Raw genomic sequence first — 27,901 nt, 5'->3', positions numbered from 1 at the left:
ACAGCGAACTTGTGGGAAACTTATTCAACATTCAACTCGAGGACGAGGATAGTCTTTTAGATAGCGGTGATGACGCGAACGCCACAGTCATTGAATGTCCGTCTAAAAGTGCTGCAGATTAATCTGCACCACTCTAAGGCTGCCTCGGCAGCCCTCATTCTTCGTCTCTCTGACCTCAGAGAAGACATCATTCTCATCCAAGAACCTTGGATATCAAACAACAAGATATGCGGCCTGAAAGATAGGCCCTACACCTTGTTTCAAGGTGAGGCTAAGGTTAGATCGCGCTCTTGTATTCTCATTCGAAAACATATTAATGCTTTTCTTCTTCCCTTTAGCAATGCTGACACCACTGCCATAGAGGTTGAAGCAGTCCACGGCCCGATTTGGATCGTGTCGGCTTACATGCCTTACGACGCAGCGGAGGCGCCTCCTCCTGAAGCAGTGAGAAGGCTCGTCAATACGGCGCATCTGATCCAGAAACGCGTCATTATTGGAGCAGACGCTAATGCACATAATTCTGTTTGGGGCAGTACAAACAACAACACACGAGGTGAGCAACTTTTTGATTATATTCTAGCGAATAAGCTTGATATATGTAATAGAGGTGATGTCCCTACGTTTCTTAACTCGTCTAGAAGAGAGGTACTCGATATTACTCTTGCTAGCGAATCATGTACACAACTGGTGCAGGACTGGAGCGTTGACAAACAGCACTCTTTTTCCGACCACCAATATATAACATTCACTTTAAAAGCCGAAACGGCAAAACCCATGAAGTACCTTAACAAAAAACGTATGAATTGGATCAAATATAAAGAACATCTTGCTAATGGACTTCCTGATATCAGGCAGTTTGAAATGGCAAATAAAAACGATATCGAAAACGCTGTCAACATGATAACGAAGACGTGTCAAAGCGCAGCACGACAATCTTGTCCCCTGACAAAAACAGGAGGTAAGCATAAACCTTTTTGGTGGACTCCAGAAATCTCAGAACTTCGCAATCGAACTCGGAAACTCTTTAACCAATCTAAAATAACAGACGAATGGGAAGAATATCGACAATGTCTCAAAGACTTTAAGAAAGCTGTCAGAAGTGCAAAACGCACATCCTGGCGATCATACACTCAAGAATTAGAGAACATTTCAGAAGTAAGCAGACTACGCAAGATTCTTGCATCAAACCCAGTCTCTCCCAGTTTTATCATGACTCAAGATGGAACTTGGACTACTTCAACTGACCACACTCTTAGAATACTTCTAGAATCTCACTTTCCAGGCTGTGTTGCCAACTTACCTGCACTTCCCAGCACTCTTCAGAGTAATTATGGGAATAGATCAGATCTAATCAGCTCTAACAGCATCTCTACAGCAATACTAAGCTTTAAAAAATTTAAATCACCAGGTCCTGACAACATCATTCCAGCAGAACTTCAAGAAGGACTGGAAATTCTACTGCCTTGGTTAACAAGGATCTTTAACAAGTGTTTAAATCTCTCTTACCTTCCGACAATTTGGAAGAAATCGAAGGTAGTATTCATTCCGAAAACGGGAAAGCCTTCACACTGCAAACCAAACGACTTCAGGCCCATTAGCCTAACCTCTTTTTGCTTAAAGGCTTTTGAAAAAGTCTTAGATTAGCAAATCAAAACCCAACTTGATACTAAGTTGATCTCTGAGGCACAACATGCCTACACTAAAGGGAAATCGACTGAAACGGCACTTCATTCACTGGTGCAAACAGTGGAAACTTCCCTTCACAATAAAGAGTACTCTCTTGTCGCATTTATGGACATAGAAGGTGCTTTTAATAATATTGAACCCAACGCTATTTTGTCTGAAATTGCCAAATTGGGTATCAATTACTCCATCCGAAAGATGATCGAACAAATGCTCCAAAATAGAATAATCACTTCAGAGCTTGGGGTAAGCCGCATGAGAATGTACGCCGTCAAAGGCACTCCTCAAGGCGGAGTACTTTCACCCCTTCTCTGGAATCTCGCTGTAAACAGTTTGCTTCGAAATCTCGAAAAAGCAGGCTGCAAGGTTGTAGCCTATGCAGATGACATTGCTCTCTGCGTGTCAGGCAAACACCTGAATACCCTCACTGAGCTCATGCAACGCTCAATCAATATTCTGTCAAAATGGTGCACCGAATGCGGACTAAATGCGAATCCAGCGAAGACAGATCTTGTTCTCTTCAATAGGAAACAACAATCTCCTCCACTGCAAACAATAACTTTAAAAGGGGAATCATTACTTCTATCCGATTCAGCTAAATATCTAGGAGTTATTCTAGATAGGAAGTTGAGTTGGAAATTGAACATCGAAAACAGATGTAAAAAAGCTTTCATAGCTCTCTATACTTGTAAGAAAGCTATAGGCAAAACCTGGGGTTTTTCACCTCGGATCATTTATTGGATATATACCTCGATCATCAAACCGATACTCTTCTACGGTGTGGTTGTATGGTGGACAGCACTCGAAAAACGGTGTAGAGTAGCCACAATTGATCGAGTTCAAAGAACAGCCGCCTCCTGATAACAGGATGCTTAAGTACAACACCTACTAAGGCTCTAAACACGTTGCTTCACTTGTTCCCTATCGATCTGGCTGGCAAAGCGATTGCAGCGAAAGCAGCGACACGCATGAATGCTATATCGAAATGGAATAAGTATCTCGGCCATTCGGCCATACTGAACAGGAACACTGTTATCTCTTCCGACATAGACTATCATGTAAGTCTTCCATCACCACCCTTGCTATTCTCCTGTTCACTCCCAACCAGGGAAGAATGGAAGACAAATCTTACCGAAATCGATGGCCCTCTGACTATATATACAGATGGTTCAAAACAAGACGGCAAAGTGGGATTTGGAATCTTTTCCAATTCCCCTCACATCAATCTATCATTTAGATTACCCGACTACTGTAGCGTATTCCAAGCGGAAGTATGCGCTATCTGGTATGCTGCGAAAACTCTCTTAGAAAATAGAATATCACTAGAGGATATCCGCTTTTTCACCGACAGTCAAGCGGCTGTTCGAGCACTCAGCTCCTCTTATACCCACTCAGATGTGGTTCGATCCTGTCTCTTATCTCTTAACGAGATAAGTGTTCAGAATTCTGTCCAAGTTATCTGGATACCGGGTCACAGTGGATTCGAAGGTAACTGCAAAGCTGATGAGCTCGCAAGAGCTGGAGCTGCGCAATCATATGTTAGTAACTTACCCACAATCCACATTCCGCTCTCAACATCTAAATTACTCATTGATCGAGAATTTCACAGCATTGCTGATCGGAGGTGGCGAGTGGAAACTACTTGCGTTACGACCAGACAAATCTGGCCATCCTACAATCTGAAACAGACAAAAACCCTTATAAGTCTTTCGAAACACGAACTAAGGCATATAACATCTCTTATCACCGGCCACTGCCTTTTGGGCACTCACGCACGTCGGCTCGGGGTTCCTCAAAACGACCTGTGCAGATACTGCGAGGACGAAGATGAGCAAGTATCGAGCAGACATTTGCTGTGCAGTTGTCCGGGTCTAGCCAGAAGTCGACTCGCTCTTCTAGGCTCTCCAACAATTGACAATCTTTCAGTACTCTCGGACCTGAAAATCGAATCTCTCATCAAATTTTCGAAACGAATTAATATCTTTGACCAAAATCTACAATAAAAAATCTCGGTTAGGTGGGGAAATCATTTAAAATAATGAGCTCTAGGGCAACACAACGGACCCAACTTGCGGTCTATGTGGTACTCCGATGCGGGGTCACCCTTAAACCAACCAACCAACCAAATAAATAGATTTAACTAAATTTTTTATTTTTTTTCATATTTATTAAATTTTAATATTTATTGATAAATAATCCTCTTATTTTTTAATTTAAAAAATTTTTTTTTTCTTAAATAATATATTTTATAATAATAAGACATATACTAAGTTAGATCAATAAATATCTATATGTATATAAATATTTAATTAATTAATAGATGCCTATTAATTTTGTTAAAAAACCCCTTTAAATTAGAAAATGCAGAATTGTATATTACATTTATAGGCACATACTTTAATCTGACGTTAGACATTTGTATAAATTAATAATAAAAATTAAATTTTTTATATTCATCTATATATTTATATACGAGTTGTACTTTTACCTCTCGGAGATGTCTATATTGGAATTTTTAATTATTTAGATAAACAAAATTCTATAATTATTAATCTACTATATTTAATTATTATAATTAAATAAACAAGTTTAATTTAATAGACAAGTTTAATTAAATTTATCCCCTTTCTAATAAATCAATCATTAGAAAAAAAAAATTTAGTTAAATCTATTTATTTAGTAAATTAAAAATAACAACTATTTATATAAAATAATTATAATTAAATTTTAAATTTAATAAAATATTTTAATATTTCTTTCTTAAAAGTAAAAGACCCCTAATCAAATTTACCATTTAAAACAAAAATTCAATGAAAACAGCCTATTTCATTTCAAATAAGTTCATTGAATTTAGTAAATTAATAAAACTTAAATAATATGAATAAATTTATAGAACTAATAAGTACAAAATAGTTATATTTAATTTAAATTATTTATCATAAAAAATTTAGTTAAAATAACAAAATTAAATGAAATTAATAACTAAGAATTTACTAAATAAATAGATGTAACTAAATTTTTTTTTTCATATTTATTAAATTTTAATATTTATTGATAAATAATCCTCTTATTTTTTAATTTTTAAAAAAATTTTTTTCTTAAATAATATATTTTATAATAATAAGACATATACTAAGTTAGATCAATAAATATCTATATGTATATAAATATTTAATTAATTAATATATGCCTATTAATTTTGTTAAAAAACCCCTTTAAATTAGAAAATGCAGAATTGTATATTACATTTATAAGCACATACTTTAATCTGACGTTAGACATTTGTATAAATTAATAATAAAAATTAAATTTTTTATATTCATCTATATATTTATATACGAGTTGTACTTTTACCTCTCGGAGATGTCTATATTGGAATTTTTAATTATTTAGATAAACAAAACTCTATAATTATTAATCTACTATATTTAATTATTATAATTAAATAAACAAGTTTAATTTAATAGACAAGTCTAATTAAATTTATCCCCTTTCTAATAAATCAATCATTAGAAAAAAAAAATTAGTTAAATCTATTTATTTAGTAAATTAAAAATAACAACTATTTATATAAAATAATTATAATTAAATTTTAAATTTAATAAAATATTTTAATATTTCTTTCTTAAAAGTAAAAGACCCCTAATCAAATTTACTATTTAAAACAAAAATTCAATGAAAACAGCCTATTTCATTTCAAATAAGTTCATTGAATTTAGTAAATTAATAAAACTTAAATAATATGAATAAATTTATAGAACTAATAAGTACAAAATAATTATATTTAATTTAAATTATTTATCATAAAAAATTTAGTTAAAATAACAAAATTAAATGAAATTAATAATTAAGAATTTACTAAATAAATAGATTTAACTCAATTTTTTAATTTTTTTTTTCATATTTATTAAATTTTAATATTTATTGATAAATAATCCTCTTATTTTTTAATTTTAAAAATTTTTTTTCTTAAATAATATATTTTATAATAATAAGACATATACTAAGTTAGATTAATAAATATCTATATGTATATAAATATTTAATTAATTAATAGATGTCTATTAATTTTGTTAAAATCCCCCTTTAAATTAGAAAATGCAGAATTGTATATTACATTTATAGGCACATACTTTAATCTGACGTTAGACATTTGTATAAATTAATAATAAAAATTAAATTTTTTATATTCATCTATATATTTATATACGAGTTGTACTTTTACCTCTCGGAGATGTCTATATTGGAATTTTTAATTATTTAGATAAACAAATTCCTATAATTATTAATCTACTATATTTAATTATTATAATTAAATAAACAAGTTTAATTAAATTTATCCCCTTTTTAATAAATCAACTATTAAAAAAAAAAAAAAAAAAAAAAAATTCAATGAAAACAGCCTATTTCATTTCAAATAAGTTATTTTCCTTTAATGAATTGCCTGATAAAAAGGGTTACCTTGATAGGGTAAATTATGTTATAACTTTACATTCATTATATTTAATAGAATTAAACTATTTCTAAAAGCATCAAAAACTTTTGTGCATCATACACCAAAATATAAATAAAATTAAGTAAAAAAATTGTTTAGTTAAATCTATTTATTTAGTAAAAAGATAAGGTAATTAAGCTACTGGGTTCATACCCCATTTATAAAGGTTTTAATCCTTTTCTTTTTAATTTTCAATAATTCTGCCAAAATCATATTTTTTTTTTATTTTAATAGTAGGAACATTAATTACGGTATCATCTAATTCTTGATTAAGTGCTTGAATAGGTTTAGAAATTAATTTATTATCTTTTATCCCCCTAATAAGAGATAATAATTTAATATCAACAGAAGCCTCTCTTAAGTATTTTTTAACTCAAGCAATAGCATCCGCTGTTTTATTATTTGCTATTATTATGATATATCTTAATAATTTCCCTATATTTCAATCAAACTCAATATATAATGATATAATTATTTATTCTTCCCTTTTACTAAAAAGCGGAGCCGCCCCTTTCCATTTTTGATTCCCTAATGTTATAGAAGGATTATCCTGAATAAATGCTTTAGTATTAATAACATGACAAAAAATTGCGCCGATTATAATAATTTCATATATTACAATTCAACAAAATACTTTTATTTTTTCAATTATTATTCTTTCAACAATTATTGGATCAATAGGAGGATTAAATCAAACATCCTTACGTAAACTAATAGCATTCTCATCAATTAATCATCTAGGATGAATATTAAGTGCAATACAAATTAGTGAATCAATATGAATAATTTATTTTTGTTTTTATACATTTTTATCATTTAGTTTAACATTTATCTTTAATAATTTTAAAATGTATCATATTAATCAATTGTTTAATTCATTATTTAATTCAAAAATTTTAAAATTCATACTATTTCTAAATTTATTATCCTTAGGTGGACTTCCCCCATTTATTGGATTTTTACCAAAATGATTAGTTATTCAATTATTAGTTTTAAATAATCAATACACTCTTATGACAATTATAACGGTAATAACTTTAATTACATTATTTTTTTATTTACGTTTATGTTTCGCCGCTTTTATAATATACTAAATTATAATGAAAACAACTGAATAAATTATATACAAGTTAACAAAATTTCATTTAAATGTATAATAATTTTATCTTTTATTTCAACATTTAGATTAATTTTAGTGTCTATTATCTACATAACCTTATAAAAATTTAGTTAAATCTATTTATTTAGTAAATTCTTAATTATTAATTTCATTTAATTTTGTTATTTTTATAAAATCAAAGGCTTTAAGTTAAATAGCTATAAATATATATAAATAAGCTATAAATATAAGTTAAATCTTTTAAGCCTTAGTAATGTTATATTTACTTTTAAGCCTTAGTAATACTATATTTATACTCCTTTAGAATTGCAGTCTAATGTCATTACTGACTATAAAGCCCTAAATTTAAAAATTTAGTTAAATCTATTTATTTAGTAAATTCTTAAACCCCTTCTCATAAAATAAACTTTCTAAAAAGGTTATTTTTATAGATAAATTTATGATTAAAAAGAATTTATTCTCATAAATAGATTTACAATCCATTTAATCTTTGTTACTTTTTAATAATAATTTTTAATAATAAAGAATATTTTAATTGTCTTAATCGCGACAATGACTATTCTCAACAAATCATAAAGATATTGGAACGTTATATTTTATTTTTGGGGCATGAGCCGGTATAGTAGGCACATCTCTTAGAATTCTAATTCGAACTGAGTTAGGACACCCAGGAGCCTTAATTGGAGATGATCAAATTTACAATGTAATTGTAACAGCTCACGCATTTGTAATAATTTTTTTTATAGTAATACCTATTATAATTGGAGGATTTGGAAATTGATGAGTACCTTTAATATTAGGAGCACCTGATATAGCATTTCCACGAATAAATAATATAAGATTTTGATTATTACCTCCTTCTCTTACACTATTACTAGTAAGTAGTATAGTAGAAAACGGAGCTGGTACAGGATGAACTGTTTACCCTCCATTATCATCTTTAATTGCTCATGGAGGAGCTTCAGTAGATTTAGCTATTTTTCATTACATTTAGCAGGAATTTCATCAATCCTAGGAGCAGTAAATTTTATTAATTACAATTATAACAGTTAATTACAACAGTATGAGCTGTAGTATTAACAGCTCTATTGTTACTTTTATCTTTACCAGTACTAGCTGATGCAATTACAATATTATTAACAGACCGAAACTTAAATACATCATTTTTTGATCCTGCTGGAGGAGGAGATCCAATTTTATATCAACATCTATTTTGATTTTTTGGTCATCCAGAAGATTATATATTCTAATTTTACCTGGATTTGGAATAATTTCTCATATTATTAGTCAAGAATCAGGTAAAAAGGAAACATTTGGTTCTTTAGGAATAATTTATGCAATAATAGCAATTGGATTATTAGGATTTATTGTATGAGCTCATCATATATTTACTGTTGGAATAGACGTAGATACACGAGCATATTTTACATCAGCTACTATAATTATTGCAGTACCAACAGGAATTAAAATTTTCAGTTGATTAGCTACACTTCATGGTACTCAACTAAATTACTCACCAGCAATGTTATGAGCTCTAGGATTTGTTTTCCTATTCACAGTAGGAGGATTAACCGGAGTAATACTTGCTAATTCATCTGTTGATATTATTTTACATGATACTTATTATGTAGTAGCACACTTCCATTATGTATTATCCATAGTAGCAGTATTCGCTATTATAGCTGGATTTATTCACTGATACCCTTTACTTACTGGATTAAATATAAACCCTAGATGATTAAAAAGTCAATTTATTATTATATTTATCGGAGTAAATTTAACATTCTTCCCCCAACATTTCTTAGGACTAGCAGGTATGCCTCGGCGATACTCAGATTATCCAGATGCATATACAACATTAAACATTACCTCAACTATTGGATCTTCTATTTCATTATTAGGAATTTTATTTTTCTTATTTATTATTTGAGAAAGTATAATTTCCCAACGACAAGTTATCTATCCTATACAACTAAGTTCATCAATTGAATGACTTCAAAATACCCCTCCTGCCGAACATAGTTATTCTGAATTACCACTTTTAACTAATTTCTAATATGGCAGATTAGTGCAATGGACTTAAGCTCTATATATAAAGTATTTCACTTTTATTAGAATTATAAATATAAATAATTATTTATTAATTTCATAATGACAACATGAGCAGCCCTTGGCCTTCAAGATAGTGCCTCTCCCTTAATAGAACAATTATCATTTTTCCACGATCATACTCTTATAATTTTAGTAATAATCACAACTTTAGTAGATTATTTAATATTTGATTCATATATAATTCCAACAAATGAATTAACAGCAGACAGATTCCGATTATTAGATGTTGATAATCGTGTTATTTTACCGATAAATTCACAAATTCGTATTTTAGTAACAGCCGCAGATGTAATCCATTCATGAACAGTACCCGCTCTTGGATTAAAAGTAGATGGAACTCCTGGACGATTAAATCAAATTAATTTTTTAATAAATCGACCAGGACTATTCTACGGACAATGTTCTGAAATTTGCGGTGCTAATCATAGTTTTATACCTATTGTTATTGAAAGTATTCCTGTTAACCATTTTATTAAATGAATTACAAATAGAGTAAATTCATCATTAGATGACTGAAAGCAAGTATTGGTCTCTTAAACCACTCAATAGTAAATTAGCACCTACTTCTAATGATTTATAACTAACAAAAAAAAAATTTAGCTAAATCTATAACATTAGTTTGTCAAACTAAAATTATTAAACTTATTAATATTTTTTAATCCCACAAATAGCTCCAATTGGTTGATTAAGTTTATTTATTATTTTTTCTATCACATTTATACTTTTTAGAATAATAAATTATTACTCTATAATTCCTCAATCCCCTAAATCTAGTTCAATTAAAAAATCCTCTACTCAAACTCTTAATTGAAAATGATAACAAATTTATTCTCAGTTTTTGACCCTACTTCAAGTATTTTTAATTTATCTCTTAATTGAATAAAAACTCTTTTAGGATTAATAGTAATTCCTTCAACATATTGATTAATACCTTCACGATATCATATTTTCTGAAATTCAATTTTATTAACTTTACACAAAGAATTCAAAACTTTATTAGGATCTACAGGACATTCAGGATCAACTTTTATTTTCGTTTCTTTATTTTCAATAATCTTATTTAATATATTAAGTTCATAGGATTATTTCCTTATATTTTTACAAGTACAAGTCATTTAACATTAACTTTAACATTAGCTTTACCTTTATGATTATGTTTTATAATTTATGGTTGAATTAATCACACACAACATATATTTGCACATTTAGTTCCCCAAGGAACACCAGCAATTTTAATACCATTTATAGTATGTATTGAAACAATTAGAAATTTAATTCGACCAGGAACTCTAGCAGTACGACTAGCGGCTAATATAATTGCAGGTCATTTACTATTAACCCTTCTAGGAAATACAGGACCATCACTTTCCTATGCTATCATTTCCCTATTAATTATTGCCCAAATTGCTTTATTAGTACTTGAATCAGCAGTAGCAATTATTCAATCCTATGTATTTGCAGTATTAAGTACTTTATACTCTAGAGAAGTAAATTAATTTAATTAATGCCAACACATGCTAATCATCCATTTCATTTAGTAGATTATAGCCCATGACCTTTAACAGGAGCTATTGGAGCAATAACATCAGTTTCAGGTTTAGTTAAATGATTCCATCAATATGATATTTCATTATTCCTATTAGGTAATATTATTACTATTTTAACTGTCTATCAATGATGACGAGATGTTTCTCGTGAAGGAACTTTCCAAGGATTACACACCCTACCTGTAACATTAGGTCTACGATGAGGAATAATTTTATTCATTTTATCAGAAGTTTTATTTTTCGTATCATTCTTTTGAGCCTTTTTTCACAGAAGATTATCTCCAACAATTGAGTTAGGAGCTTCATGACCACCAGCAGGAATTAAACCCTTCAACCCATTTCAAATTCCTTTATTAAATACAGCTATTTTACTAGCCTCAGGAGTAACTGTAACATGAGCCCATCATAGTTTAATAGAAAGTAATCATTCTCAAGCCACACAAGGATTATTCTTCACAGTATTATTAGGAGTATATTTTACTATTTTACAAGCATATGAATATATTGAAGCACCATTTACAATTGCTGACTCAGTTTACGGTTCTACATTTTTTATAGCTACAGGATTCCATGGAATCCACGTATTAATTGGAACAACTTTCTTATTAATCTGTTTAATTCGACATTTAAATAATCACTTTTCAAAAACACATCATTTCGGTTTTGAAGTAGCCGCTTGATACTGACATTTCATTGATATTGTTTGATAATTTCTATATATTTCAATTTATTGATGAGGAGGATAATACAATAATATAACAAACTAATATTTACAATATCTATATAATATATAAAGTATATTTGACTTCCAATCATAAAGTCTACTAATTAGTAGTATAGATAATTTTCTCAATTATTATTATAGCTCTAACTTTAATAACGATTACAAGTGTTGTAATAATTTTAGCTTCTATTTTATCAAAAAAAAGTATAGCAGATCGAGAAAAATGCTCCCCATTTGAATGTGGTTTTGATCCAAAATCATCATCACGTCTTCCATTCTCTATACGATTTTTCTTAATCACAATTATTTTTTTAATTTTTGATGTAGAAATTGCATTAATCTTACCAATAATCCTAATTATTAATTTATCAAACATTATAATATGAACAATTACATCAATCATTTTTATTATAATCTTAATTATTGGTTTATACCACGAATAAAACCAAGGTATATTAAATTGATCTAACTAACATATAAATATATAAACTAAATAGGATTGTAGTTAATTATAACATTTGATTTGCATTCAAAAAGTATTGAATTTTCAATCTATCTTAAAACTATTTATTCAGTAAATTCTTAATTATTTATTTAATAAACAAACGAATATGAAGCGATTTATTGCAATTAGTTTCGACCTAATTTTAGGTAATTTACTACCCTTGTTCTAAAAATTTAGAATTTAGTTAAATCTATTTATTTAATAAATTCTTAATTCTTAATTTAATTGAAGCCAAAAAGAGGCATATCACTGTTAATGATAGAACTGAAATTTAATTCCCAATTAAGGAAGTAAGATGTTCAAGAAAAAGCTGCTAACTTTTATCTTTTAATGGTTAAATTCCATTTATACTTCTATCTATATAGTTTAATAAAAACATTACATTTTCATTGTAAAATTAAAAATATTTTTTTTATAAATTACTTAATTTTATTATTTAAATTAATTTTATTTAGAATTATTAATTTTGTTTTATAATAAACTATTATTTATAAAAAATTCAATGAAAACAGCCTATTTCATTTCAAATAAGTTATTTTCCTTTAATAAATATATTATATATTTATATAAATTATACATACATACATAATAGATAAATTTAACTAAATAAATAATTTATAAAAAAAAATTTTAGTTAAATCTATTTATTTAGTAAATTCTTAATTTACTAAAACTTATTCACCATATTCAAGAATTAAACAATTACCCTAACATCTTCAGTGTTATACTCTATAATTTGAGCTACTTGAATAAAATAAAAAAAAAATCTAAAAATAAAAGTAATTCACAAAACAAATAATAAAAGATAAATTTTTAGATTATTATTATGTAAAAAATAAACTAATTGAGAATATTCAACCAACTTACTATATAAATTCTGTCCCCCCATAAATTCAGACCACCCTTGATCAAAAGATTTATAAACAATTCTATCTAAAACTAAAGGAGAATTAATTACACCATAAGTAGAAATATAAGGTATAAATCATATTGAACCAGAAAAATAACTTACTAAATAATTATTTAAAGACTTATTAAAATAAAATAAAGACACATTGGAAATTAAATAACCCAATAATCCACCACTAATACAAACAAATAAAGTTAACAACTTCAAATAAATTGGTAAACAAATTATATACGGAGTAGGAAAAATTAATCATCTAAGCATACTACCACCAATAATTCTTATAATCAGTAATCCTCTTATACCACGCAATATAATTCATCCTTAGTCTCTTAATATATTTAAAGATCCACAATTTAGTTCACCAGTTATAGAATAATAAACCAACCGAAAAGAATAACATACCGTTAATCCAGTAGAAAAAAATAAAGAAAAAAAGAAAATTAAATCCTTAGAATAAAATCCAGCTAAAAAAGGTATACCACATAAAGCTAAATTAGCAACATTAAAACAGCCAGAAGTTAAAGGTATATAAATTCCTAACCCTCCCATCAACCGAATATCTTGTGAATTATTTATATTATGAATAATAACTCCAGCACACATGAATAATAATGCTTTAAATAAAGCATGACTCAATAAATGAAAAAAAGCTAACTTATAAAATCCTATTGATAAAATTCTTATTACCAAACCTAATTGACTCAAAGTAGATAAAGCAATAATTTTTTTTAAATCAAATTCAAAATTAGCTCCTAATCCAGCTATAAATATAATCAACCCAGATAATAAAAGTAAAACTTGACCTATTCAAGAATTACATAATAAAATATTAAACCGAATTAACAAATAAATTCCAGCAGTAACAACAGTAGGAGCTGCTATTGCAGCAGGTAATCAAGATGAAAAAGGAATTTGAGCTCTTTTAGTTATAACCGCTAATATAATTAATCTACCAATAATTTCTATTTCAATTCTATTTTTTATTGTCTCCAAATAAAAAATATAATTTCAACTTCCATAATTTAACATTCAAGCAATACCTAGTAAAAAAGCAACATCACCAATTCGATTTGATAAAGCAGTCAATATACCAGCATTATAAGATTTTACATTCTGAAAATAAATTACTAAACAGTAAGAAACTAATCCTAACCCATCTCATCCTAATAAAATTCTAATTAAATTAGGGCTAATAATTAATAATATTATAGATAAAACAAATATAAGAACTAATATAATAAAACGATTAATATTTAAATCTCCTCCTATGTACTCCTTTCTATAATAAATAACTAAAGAAGAAATTAATAAAACAAAAGATATAAATAATAAACTCATTCAATCAAATAAAAAAGTCATAACAATTCTACACGAATTAAATCTAACCACTTCTCACTCAATAAATACACAAAAATCCTTAATTAATATTAATAATCTAAAAAAAAATTTAATTCTAAATAAAATTAAAACCGAAAATCTAATTCTACAAATAGATAAATATTTTCTCACGATTTAAAATGATTAAAAATCATATCATTGACACCACAAATCAATATTTTAAATAAACTATTTAAATAAAATTAAAGTCAAATTATACAAATATCACTCTTCAAAATTAATAAATTTAAAGGAAATCAATGTAAAAATAATAAATAATATTCCCGAATTTTACCTCCTCTAAATGAATAAAACCCAGAAAATAATTTACCATGCTGACTATAAGCATACAAATATAAAGTATAAGCAGCTCTAAAAAAAGATAACAAGGATAAAGAAATTATTGTTAATCAAGATCAACTAACAATTCTATTTAATAAACAAATTTCACCCAATAAATTTAAAGAAGGAGGTGCAGCTATATTACAAGCTCTTAACAAAAATCATCACAATGTTATAGAAGGTATAAAATTTAATAAACCCTTATTAATTAATAAACTTCGACTCCCTAACCGTTCATATGTAATATTAACTAAACAAAAAAGTCCAGAAGAAGAAAGCCCATGCGCAATTATTAATGTATAAGAACCACAAAACCCCAAATATCTTAAAGTTATAAGACCCCCTAAAACAATTCCTATATGAGCAACAGAAGAATAAGCAATTAAAGCCTTTAAGTCAGTCTGACGTAAATAAACTAAACTAATTAAAACACCTCCAATTAATCTAATTCTAATTCAAATATAATTATATTTAATACCACTTACTTGTAAAAAAGAAAAAACTCGCAACAATCCATATCCACCTAATTTTAATATAACCCCAGCTAAAATTATTGAACCAGAAACAGGAGCTTCTACATGAGCTTTCGGTAATCATAGATGAATCAAAAATATAGGTTTTTTAACTAAAAAGGCTAAAATTAAAGATAAATATAATAAATCATAACAATTAATATAATTTATCAAAAGATAATAATTTAATGTCATTAAAGTAATTATTATATAAATAAAAAATTCCTACTAGTATAGGTAAAGAAACTAATAAAGTATAAAATAAAAGATAAATACCGGCTTGTAAACGTTCAGGTTGATATCCCCACCCTAAAATCAAAAATAAAGTAGGAATCAATCTTCTTTCAAAAAATAAATAAAATATAAATAAATTTATTCTACCAAAAGTTAAAACTAAACATAATAATAAAATTAATACATTAATTAAAAAAAATTTTCATAGTTACCATACTTATTAATAGATTCACTAGAAGTAATTATAAGTGTACAAATTCAAAAACTCAATAAAATTAATCTATATGAAATAACATCAAATCCCAAAAAATAAGAAACATTTACAAAATAATTTGTACAATAATTCATTAAAATAAAAATAAAACTTACCAAAAATAATAAAATGAATTTATTATAAAACAAAAAGGCGTAATAAAAATTATTATAAAAATTAACTTTAACATTGCAATACATTAAATGATTGAAAATAGTCATTTCCATGAGTTCGAATTATAGATACTAAAATTGAAAGACCTAAAGCTCCTTCACAAACACTAAAAGTTAAAAATATTATACTAAAATATCTTATAAAATCTATTAAATTCAAATAAATAAATAATAAAAAAAAATAAACTTAAAACAATATATTCCAAGCTCAAAAGCATAGATAATAAATGTTTACGATTAAAAACAAAACCAAATACTCCCATTAAAATTAAAAAACAAGGTAATCCCCAATATAATAACATTAACATTAGTTTTAATAGTTTAACAAAAACATTGGTCTTGTAAATCAAAAATAAGAATTAATCTTTTAAAACTTCAAGAGAAAAGAAATAACTTTATCATTAATCCCCAAAATTAATATTTTAAATAAACTACCTCCTGATATTATACAACTAACTTTATACTCCACAACATTAATCTCTAGTCTTATTTTCATTCAAATAAATCATCCATTAGCAATAGGACTAATATTATTAATTCAAACAATACAAATTTGTCTTCTAACTGGATTAATAGCTAAAAGATTCTGATTTTCATATGTATTATTTTTAATTTTCCTAGGAGGAGTATTAGTATTATTCATCTACGTTACATCTCTAGCATCAAATGAAATATTCTCCCTTTCAATGAAAACAGTTTCTCATTTATATTAATTTTCATTTTATTAATAAGTATTAGATGATTTATAGATAAATTATATATTTCATCCTTCATTCAAAATAATGAAATACAAAGCATAATTAACTTAAATATATTTACGGAAGAAAATTCTTTAAATCTTCATAAATTATATAATTATCCAACAAATTTAATTACTATTTTATTAATAAATTATCTATTAATTACATTAATTGCAGTAGTAAAAATTACTAAATTATTCTATGGACCCCTACGATTAATAAATTAAACTAATGAACAAACCTTTACGAACCGAACATCCATTATTTAAAATTGCAAACAATGCACTAGTAGATCTTCCAGCCCCAATTAATATCTCAGCATGATGAAACTTCGGATCACTATTAGGATTATGTTTAATTATTCAAATTCTAACAGGGCTTTTCTTAGCTATACATTACACAGCAGATATCAACTTAGCTTTCAATAGTGTTAATCATATTTGCCGAGATGTAAATTATGGTTGATTATTACGAACATTACATGCTAATGGTGCATCATTTTTCTTCATTTGTATTTATCTACATATTGGTCGAGGAATTTATTATGGTTCATATTTATTTACACCTACATGACTAGTAGGAGTACTAATTTTATTTTTAGTTATAGCAACAGCATTCATAGGATACGTCTTACCATGAGGACAAATATCATTCTGAGGAGCCACAGTTATTACAAATTTATTATCTGCAATTCCTTATCTAGGAATTGATTTAGTACAATGAGTTTGAGGAGGGTTCGCAGTAGATAATGCCACCCTTACCCGAATTTTTACATTTCATTTTATTTTACCATTTATTGTATTAGCAATAACACTAATTCATTTATTATTTTTACATCAAACAGGATCTATTAACCCAATTGGATTAAATTCTAATATTGACAAAATCCCATTCCACCCATACGTTACATACAAAGACTTAATTTACCCTTACTTATTAGGAGACCCTGATAATTTCATCCCCGCTAATCCTTTAGTAACACCAGTTCACATTCAACCTGAATGATACTTTTTATTTGCATATGCAATTTTACGTTCTATTCCTAACAAATTAGGGGGAGTTATTGCATTAGTTTTATCAATTGCAATCCTAGCAATTTTACCATTCTATCATCTAAGAAACTTTCGGGGGATCCAATTTTATCTTATAAATAAAATTCTATTTTGAATTATAGTAGTTACTGTAATTCTATTAACATGAATCGGAGCACGACCTGTAGAAGATCCTTATGTATTAGTCGGACAAATTCTAACAGTAATTTATTTCTTATATTATGTTATTAACCCACTAATTAATAAATGATGAGACAATTTAATTAATTAATTAGTTAATGAGCTTGAACAAGCATATGTTTTGAAAACATAATATAGGAACAACAATTTCCTATTAACTTTACTAAAATCAATTAACAACATATAATATATCAAAAATAACTTAACTCCAATAAAAAATAATAAATAATTTAAAGAAAAAGGTAAAAAACACTTTCAAGCTAAATATATTAATTTATCATAACGAAACCGAGGTAAAGTTCCACGGACTCAAATAAAAACCAATTTTAAATAAAATATTAAATTAAACAAATCACAACCAAAAAAAATAACACAAAATAATATACTTATAAATAAAATTCTAGCATATTCAGCTATAAAAATCAAAGCAAGTCCACCACTTCTATATTCAACATTAAATCCAGAAACTAATTCAGATTCACCTTCAGCAAAATCAAAAGGTGTACGATTAGTTTCAGCCAAACAAATACAAAATCAAACAAGTCTAACTGGAAATATAATAACGACAAATCAAATATAATTTTGATAATAAAAAAATCTAAAATATTATAACTTCCAATTAAAAAAACAAAAGATAATAAAACTAAAGCCATTCTAACTTCATAAGAAATAGTTTGAGCAACTGCCCGTAATCCCCCTAACAAAGCATAATTAGAATTAGACGATCAACCAGCAACTATAACAGCATAAACTCCTAATCTAGTACAACACAAAAAAAAAATAAAATTCCTAAATTAAAAGAAAATAATTTCACAAATAAAGGAATACATAATCAAACAATTAAAGAAATAAATAAAGAAAAAATAGGAGAAAAATAATAAGAAATATAATTTGATAAAAGAGGATAAGTTTGTTCCTTAGTAAATAACTTAATTGCATCACAAAAAGGTTGAGGAATTTCTATTAAACCAACCTTATTAGGGCCTTTACGAATCTGAATATAACCTAATACTTTACGCTCCAAAAGAGTTAAAAAAGCTACTCTTACTAAAACACAAATTACCAAAATTAATCTACCGACAAAAGATAAAATTATTTCCATAAAAATCAAGTACTATTTGTAATATAAACTACATAAATAAATTCTAAATTTATTGCACTAATCTGCCAAAATAGTTAATTTATATTAATAATATTCTATTATTTAAAATTTAATTATTTTAATATTTGGTCCTTTCGTACTAAAATATTACAATTTATTAAAGATAGAAACCAACCTGGCTTACGCCAGTCTGAACTCAGATCATGTAAGGATTTAAAAGTCGAACAGACTTAATCTTTGAACAGCTACACCCAAAATTATACCTTAATCCAACATCGAGGTCGCAAACTTTTTTGTCGATATGAACTCTAAAAAAAATTACGCTGTTATCCCTAAAGTAACTTAATCTTATAATCACTATTAATGGATCAATAATTCATAAATTAATGATTTTAAAAAATTAAAAGTTCATTAAATTTTAATATCACCCCAACAAAATAATTAATATTAAAAAAATAAAATAAATCAAAAAAATTTAGTTAATGTTAAATATAAAGATTTATAGGGTCTTCTTGTCTTTTAATAAAATTTTATTGTAGCTTTTTAACTAGAATATAAAATTCTATTATAAATTTATATGAAACAGCTTATACTTCGTCCAACCGTTCATACCAGCCTTCAATTAAAAGACTAATGATTATGCTACCTTTGCACAGTCAAAATACTGCGGCCATTTAAACTTATTCAGTGGGCAGGACGGAACTTTAAATATAATTCAAAAAGACATGTTTTTGTTAAGCAGGCGAGTATAAAATAAATTTGCCGAGTTCTTCATATAAACTTTTCAATATAAAATATTTTAACAATACTTAAATATACTAATTTAATCATTATTACTTTTTATTTAAAATTAATAAAAACATGTTGAAGTTATTTCTGGCAACACTATGCGTGTCATCTATTATTACTTATTATTCTGATTCTTCTTTTTTCTGTGACAATATTAATATCGTTTTATGTAAACCTCTAAATAAATATTGCTAAATAATTCGTGCATCTCATTAGGTTATGGGCCCAGATGTCCAAAATAAAGCGTATCTAGTCTTATAGTTTGTTCATGCGTAATATTTTCAAGAAAACTCAAAGTTTGGTGAATCAAATCGACGCATACAAATATAGCGATACATTTAGCGTGATGGCCTCGAGTTCTGCATCCAGCTCATCCCGGATCGAGTTGTTGTCGAAGGAGAACTTCGATACTTGGAGCATGCAAGTAGAAGCATTGCTGGTCAAGAATGATCTTTGGGAATATGTAAGTGGTCATGTGGCGATACCGGCAGAAACCGAGCCCGCTGCGAGAAGCGCATGGTTGAAAAATGACCGTAAAGCTAAAGCTGATTTGATTTTGGCTATACATCCGTCTGAATTGAAACAGGTACGTGGATGTGAGACATCACGAGAAGTATGGGTCAAATTGGAGTCGATTTACGCGTCAAAAGGTCCGGCGCGAAAGGCAACGTTACTGAAGCAGCTAATGCTACAGAAGTTGACGGAAGGCGAAGATGTGAAAGAGCATATTGCGAAATTTTTTGATGCCGTAGACAAATTGGAGAGCATGAGCGTGCAGATAAATGGAGATCTTCTTTCAATTATGCTGCTATACAGCTTGCCGTCTACTTATGAGAATTTTCGTTGTGCAATCGAGTCACGTGATTCACTTCCAACCGCTGAAGTGCTTAAAGTAAAAATAATGGAAGAGAGCGAAGCACGTCAGCAGTCATCGAGCAGTACAGTAATAGCAATGACTGCTAAGTCACGTGAAAATGCTCGTAAACATTTTTCTAAAAGTAAAAAGGAAATAAGATGTTTCAAGTGTGGTGTACTAGGGCACAAGATCAGCGTATGCCCTTCAAAGAATGAAGGCGGTAGAAATTCCAAAAGTTTAGCATATAGTGTTGACGATACGTATGTTGCATGCCATTCTGGGACAACAGACGGGACATTTGGTGTGAGTACTAAACGATTAAAGCGCGGATGGGTGTTAGACAGTGGATGTACGGCGCACCTGTGTGGTGATGAATATAATTTTAAAACGATGGAAAATACGTCAAAAGCGAAGCTCAATTTGGCAAGTCAGGCTTGTGCAGATGTTAAAGGCAAAGGCGTGGTGAAGTTGTCAGTGTCAAGTGAAAATGGTCAGCGGCATATTGAGTTTCAGAACACGTTGTTTGTGCCCGAGTTGCGTACGAATTTAATTTCGGTGGCAAAAATTACCGATAAAGGACATAGAGTGACATTTTCCAAAGAAGGTGCTTATGTATGTAATGCAAGTGGCGTTACAACTTTGATTGCAGATCGCAAGGGCGATTTATACTTTGTTCGTGAAAACAGCGAGTGCGCTGCTGCTCAAACGAAGTGCTCCGAACTGTTGAAGTGGCACTGTCGTTTGGGTCATCTAAACGCGGCAGATTTATCAAGGTTAATGCATGATGGTGTCGTTCCTTTATCAGATTTTGGCGACGTTAAGCAATTGTCACAGTGCGAAGTATGTGTGGCCGGTAAAATGTCTGCACTTCCTTTTAATAAGGGCAGAGTACCTTGTTCAAAGCCTTTGAACATAGTGCATTCGGACGTTGTTGGACCGTTTAGGGAACAGTCATTTTCCAAAGCAAGATATTTCGTTACCTTCATAGATGACTGCACCAGGTGGTGCGAAATATACTTATTGCGTGAGAAGTCTGGTGTCTTTGAAGCTTTTAAGATGTATCAGCAATTCATGGAAAGGCAAACAGGATTGAAAATAAAGTGTTTGCAGTCCGATAATGGGCGTGAGTATGTAAATAATGATTTTGATAAGTATCTTTCAGATTTGGGCATTGCACGTCGACTGAGCATCCCTCGTACACCTCAGCAAAACGGTATTGCAGAGAGGATGAATAGGACATTGCTGGACATGACTAGATGTCTTTTGTTGCAATCCGGTCTGCGTAGAAGTTTTTGGTCAGAAGCTGTGGCGACTGCTTGTCATATAAGGAACAGATGTCCATCGAGAAGTTTACAAGGGAAGACGCCTTATGAGTGTTTGAACAAAGTGAAGCCCAATGTGAAGTACTTTAGGACATTTGGATCTAAGGTGATGGTACTGGATAAAGTAGCTTCAAAAAGTAAACTTGCTCCCAGGTCATTTGAAGGCGTGTTTGTGGGATATCCACGAGATAAGAAGGGTTATCGGGTATGGTTGTCAAAAGAGCATAAAATCATATGTGCGCGTGACGTCAGGTTTATAAATGAACAACAACCGATTTATTCCCCCCCAACTCGCGATATTGATGAGCTGCTGTCGCTGCCAACATTTGCAGAAGAGAATAATAGCGCCAGCCCCAAAAGTGTGGAGTTCTCACCTCATCCAAATAACCAGAGTGTAAGGAGCAGTGAACCTGTTGCCAAGGTTCAAGAAGATGTAAAAGAAATGAAAAGAGCACCAGGAGCGCCAAAATTACTGCGAACTGGAAAGAGAGGACGACCGCGTAAATTATTTCAGTATCGCGAAAATTCAGAATCAGTTCCGCTATCATTTAGTCCAGAGGGCGACATAGGCAGTAATGTTTCAGACGAGTATGAGTCTGCTGATGATAATGTTTTCATTGGTATAGCTGAGGTCAATATGCAGAGCGCATTGCGTGGGCCCGAAAGCAATGAATGGCGAGACGCATTGGACTGCGAAATCACTAATATTATAAAGAATGATACGTGGGATATTGTTAAGACTACTGAGAAGGAAGATGTAGTTGGTTGCCGTTTTGTTCTGACGAACAAGTGTGGACCAGATGGTAAAATAGAGAGGCGAAAAGCTCGACTTGTAGCTAAAGGTTGTAGTCAAACATACGGGGTTAATTACTATGAGACGTTTGCACCGGTAGCACGATTAGATACAGTGCGGTTAATGCTCGCTTTGTCGGCACACTTTGGCCTCACAATTTGGCAGTTTGATGTTGTGAGTGCATATCTGAATGGAGCATTAGATGAAAAAGTGCTCATGAAAGTGCCAACTATGTTATACGATATTTTGCAACGAATTATATTAAATAATGATAAGGAGAGTGAAATTGGTAGAAAAGCATCCAAAATGCTGAACGATTTAAGTAATGGTGGCAACGCCTGTCGACTTAAGAGAGCACTATACGGCCTAAAGCAAGCTGGACGGCAGTGGTACTCCAAACTTAAGTTGAAGGTTTTAAGTATGGGATTACGGGCCACAAAGAATGAACCATGTTTATTCTATGGAGAATTCGATTCAAATTTAGTTTTGTTGTTGGTATATGTGGACGATTTACTAATAGCGTCACGTGAACCAAATATTATTCACAAATTTAAGCAGCAACTTTTAAATGATTTCGACATTAAAGATGTCGGTAAAGCCAACTATTGTCTTGGATTAGAGATTCATCAAGAGAATGGTGTAATTATTTTGAAGCAAATGGGTTACATATTAGAACTATTGAGACAATACGGCATGAGTGAGTGTAACCCAGTAGCTACGCCGTCAGAATGTAATACGGTTTTTGATAAATCTTGCGAGAAGCTCGATAAAACCTATCCATATAGGGAAATAATTGGGGCTCTTATGTATTTGTCCGTTGCCACAAGACCCGACATAGCTAATACGGTGGCAAGATTGGCGCAGTTCGTAAATGATCCTTCGAAAGCACACTGGAATGCGGTTAAACGTGTCTTAAGGTATCTTGCTGGCACGGCTGATAAAGGTTTGGTGTATCGGAGGACAGCCCTTCCGCTTATAGGTTACACCGATGCTGACTGGGGTGGATGCACAAATGATCATCGTTCTTATACGGGCTATGCATATTTGCTCAGCAATGCAGCCATTAGCTGGAAATCACAAAAACAACGTACTGTCGCACTTTCGTCAACAGAAGCCGAATATGTTAGTTTGGCAGAAGCAGCTAAAGAGGCAGTTTATCTACGTAGCCTCTTACTCGAGATTGGCACTAAAGAGTTTACTGATATTACAATATATGTGGATAATAGAGGCGCGCAATGTTTGGCGAGTGATCCAGTTTATCATGCGAGGACCAAACACATCGACATAAAGCACCACTTTGTTCGAGAATGCGTCAGTAAAGGGTTATTCACATTGGCACACATATCAACGCATGAGATGCTTGCGGATGTGATGACAAAACCATTAGCACGAGTAAATCACGAAAGGTGTCGTACTGGACTTGGTTTAACTGCTTAGAGGATCCGCATATTGAGAGGTCGTGTTGAAGTTATTTCTGGCAACACTATGCGTGTCATCTATTATTACTTATTATTCTGATTCTTCTTTTTTCTGTGACACTATTAATATCGTTTTATGTAAACCTCTAAATAAATATTGCTAAATAATTCGTGCATCTCATTAAAACATTTTTATAAATTCAATGAAAACAAAATTAAATAATATAAAACTATAAAATAATTTATAACAAACTTATAAATGATTGCTAATTCTATGCATACATTTTAAATCAATTATTCAATAATTCTTAATATTTTATTTTAAAGCTTATCCCTTAAAATATTCAAATTAATAAATTTTTAAATTTAAAAAATAAATTAAAAATTAAAAATTTGTAAATTAAATTTATTTCTAAAAAAACTAGATAGATACCTTTATAAACGAATAACATCTCATTTCTAATAATTTATTTAAAATAATTTTGACACATTAACTTTAATAAATTATTAACTCTTATAAAATCGAGATTAATAAATAATTATTCATTATTTGATCAACCTGATACACAAGGTACAATAAACTAAATTTTCTTTTTAATCAAAAATTTTTCAATTTATTTCAATATTCTTTCACAATACATAATAAACTATTATTAAAATTATTTTTTCACTAAAACCTACTAAAACATTATTTTATATAATTATTTTTAATAAATTATATTAATAAAAAAAAATAATAAATAAATATTAAACCTCAATTTATATTGATTTGCACAAAAATCTTTTCAATGTAAATGAAATACTTTACTTAATAAGCTTTAAATTGTCATTCTAGAGGCACCTCCGGTACATCTACTATGTTACGACTTATCTTATCTTAATAGTAAGAGCGACGGGCGATATGTACATATTTTAGAGCTAAAATCAAATTTTTAATCTTTAAAATTTTACTATCAAATCCACTTTCAAAAAAAATTTTCAAATTTAAATCCATTTCAATAAATTTATTGTAACCCATCTCTACTTAAACATAAGCTACACCTTGATCTGATATAAATTTTAATAAAAATTATTGAAAATTATTACTCTAATAAGATATTCTAATAACGACGGTATATAAACTGAAAAAAAAATTTAAGTTAGGTACATCGTGGATTATCAATTACAGGACAGGTTCCTCTGAATAGACTAAAATACCGCCAAATTTTTTAAGTTTCAAGAACATAACTATTACTACCTTAGTATTTATTAATTACATTTTAAATAATAGGGTATATAATCCTAGTTTATTAATAAAATTTACAAGCTTCAATTAAAATTTAATAAAAATAAATAATTTTAAAATTTCACCTAATAAAATTATACATATTTTATTTATATAAAATTTAACTTTTACCAAAAATATTTTATTTGTATTATTTGTGTAACCGCGGCTGCTGGCACAAATTTAGCCAATACTATATAAAATTAAATGAAATGAAAAAGCATTGGCTTCAATTTTATTATGTGTTAAACCGTCGCAAATAAACCATGTTAAACATTTAACGTGTGCAATGGCAGCATGGAATAAATTCCGTGAAATTCATCAACCAAAAGGGCGGGCGCGAAAAATTTTATTATTTAAAAAGCTATTGCATCTCAATATGTCTGAAGGGACTTCTGTAGCAAACCATTTAAATGATTTTTGTGCGATTCGGGAAGGCCTTGCAGAAATAGATGTAGAAATTCCCGAAGAAATGTTAGTGATAATTTTGTTATCAAGTCTACCATCGCAATTTGAAAATTTTGTAGTTGCAATGGAAACGCGAGACGCATTACCATCATTCAATGCATTAAAAGTAAAATTGCTATGTAGAAGAAGGAGCGCGGCAAAGTGCTAGTACAGAAAAGTACGAAAAAAGTACAGAAGCGTTGATGCATGCAAAGACATGTTCGTCTGGAAGTTTTCAGAACAGAAAAGGAACAAGCGTTGCAAACGGTATATCGCATAGCGGTAAGTACAGTCAGAACGGTAAAAATTTCAAATGTTTCAATTGTGGTCGGCGTGGACATTTCGCATCTACATGTAAACAGCCGAAAAAGAGTGAGTGTAAGCAAGAAAGCAACAATGCTGAACGCTCTTGCTCTATGATGAATGTAAAAACCCCAAATACAAATGAATCTGCTACGCAAACATGGTGCGTCGACAGTGGCGCGACTTCGCATCAATTGGAGCTTCACGATATTTTGCTACTTTTATTGATGATAAGTCTCGCTACATGTGCGTATATTTTTTGAAAAGAAAAGACTGTGTTTTTGATGCTTTTAAAGAATACAAAGCAATGGCAGAAAAGCAAGCCGGCTGTAAAATCAAAAAACTTAGAAGCGATAATGGCCGGGAATACATATCGAATGTGTTTGATTCATATTTAAAGCACAATGGTATAGTGAGACAACTAACGGTGCCCTATACTCCACAGCAGAACGGTGTGGCTGAACGTGCAAATAGGACACTAGTAGAAATGGCTAGGTCAATGCTAGAGCATGCGAAGCTTGGCGAGTATTTTTGGGCGGAGGCAATAAAAACAGCTGCTTACATTCGTAATCGTACGGTTTCAAAAATACTTGTGAGTAAAACGCCTCATGAATTGTGGACAGGCACGAAGCCTAGTGTATCGCATTTTAAAGTTTTCGGTTCCTCAGCAGTGGCACTCGATAAAAGACAATCAAATAAATTTCGCGCAAAAGGTAAAGAATACATTATGATCGGTTATTCGGATAATTGTAAAGGCTATCGTTTATATGATGAGAAAAACAAAAAGGTTATTGTCAGTCGTGATGTAGTATTCATCGAAAAGGCTCAAGTTAGTGAAGAGTCTGATACAAAAATCGTCGATTTCGATGAAAGTGAATTAGAAGACGTTATATTGCCTACTAACGCAGTGCAATTACAACATAATCACGATGATGAAATAGCAGGTACTGAAGTGATGAGTAGTGATCATGAAGAGGAGGTTCAAGACATTGATGAAGTGAATATTGCTGAAGACTCAGTGGTGACTAGTCGTGGTCGTGGTAGGCCCAGATTATTGCGAACTGGGGCCAGAGGACGTCCACGAAAACAATATAATGAACTTAATTTAGTACACGAAGATTTAGAGGTAATACCAAACAGTGCCGAAGAAGCGTTTAATAGTAATCATTGTAGCGAATGGAAAGCTGCGATGGAGAAGGAGTATACAGCACTCGTTAAAAATGACACACGGACACTTACTGATTTGCCACATGGTCAAAAGGTGGTAGGGTGCAAGTGGGTGTACACGATTAAACGTGATAAGCTCGGTGACATAAAACAATTTAAAGCGCGTTTGGTGGCCAAGGGCTGCAGTCAAAGGTACGGCATAAATTATTCAGAGACATTTTCTCCGGTAGTAAGATATGCAAATATTCGATTCGCATTAGCAGTGGAACATAATTTGTATCTTCATCAGATGGATGTGTCGTCAGCATATTTAAACAGTGAATTGCATGATGACGTTTATATGCAACAACCAGAATGCTTCGTGGATACAAAACATCCCAAACAAGTATTGAAATTAAAAAATCTTTATATGGCCTAAAACAAAGTGGTCGTGAATGGAACGCAAAGTTAGATTTCGTTCTTCAAAATATGGGATTCACGC

At 29.8% G+C, this 27,901-nt stretch overlaps 5 pseudogenes; 4 read left to right on the top strand and 1 right to left on the bottom strand.

Moving 5' to 3' along the window:
- Positions 1-405: 405 nt before the first annotated feature.
- LOC129251484 (NADH-ubiquinone oxidoreductase chain 2-like) lies at positions 406-7,400 on the top strand (annotated as a pseudogene).
- A 1,118-nt stretch (positions 7,401-8,518) lies between these two features.
- Positions 8,519-9,369, top strand: LOC129251483 (cytochrome c oxidase subunit 1-like; annotated as a pseudogene).
- A 2,412-nt stretch (positions 9,370-11,781) lies between these two features.
- Positions 11,782-14,807, bottom strand: LOC129251482 (NADH-ubiquinone oxidoreductase chain 5-like; annotated as a pseudogene).
- Positions 14,808-15,393: 586 nt separating this feature from the next.
- LOC129251481 (NADH-ubiquinone oxidoreductase chain 6-like) lies at positions 15,394-16,882 on the top strand (annotated as a pseudogene).
- Positions 16,883-16,958: 76 nt separating this feature from the next.
- LOC129251461 (cytochrome b-like) lies at positions 16,959-17,811 on the top strand (annotated as a pseudogene).
- The last annotated feature ends 10,090 nt before the right edge of the window (positions 17,812-27,901 follow it).

Source organism: Anastrepha obliqua, unplaced genomic scaffold (genome assembly GCF_027943255.1).
Source record: "Anastrepha obliqua isolate idAnaObli1 unplaced genomic scaffold, idAnaObli1_1.0 ptg000023l, whole genome shotgun sequence".
NCBI lineage: Eukaryota > Metazoa > Arthropoda > Insecta > Diptera > Tephritidae > Anastrepha > Anastrepha obliqua.
This window is presented reverse-complemented; position numbering and strand designations above follow the sequence as displayed.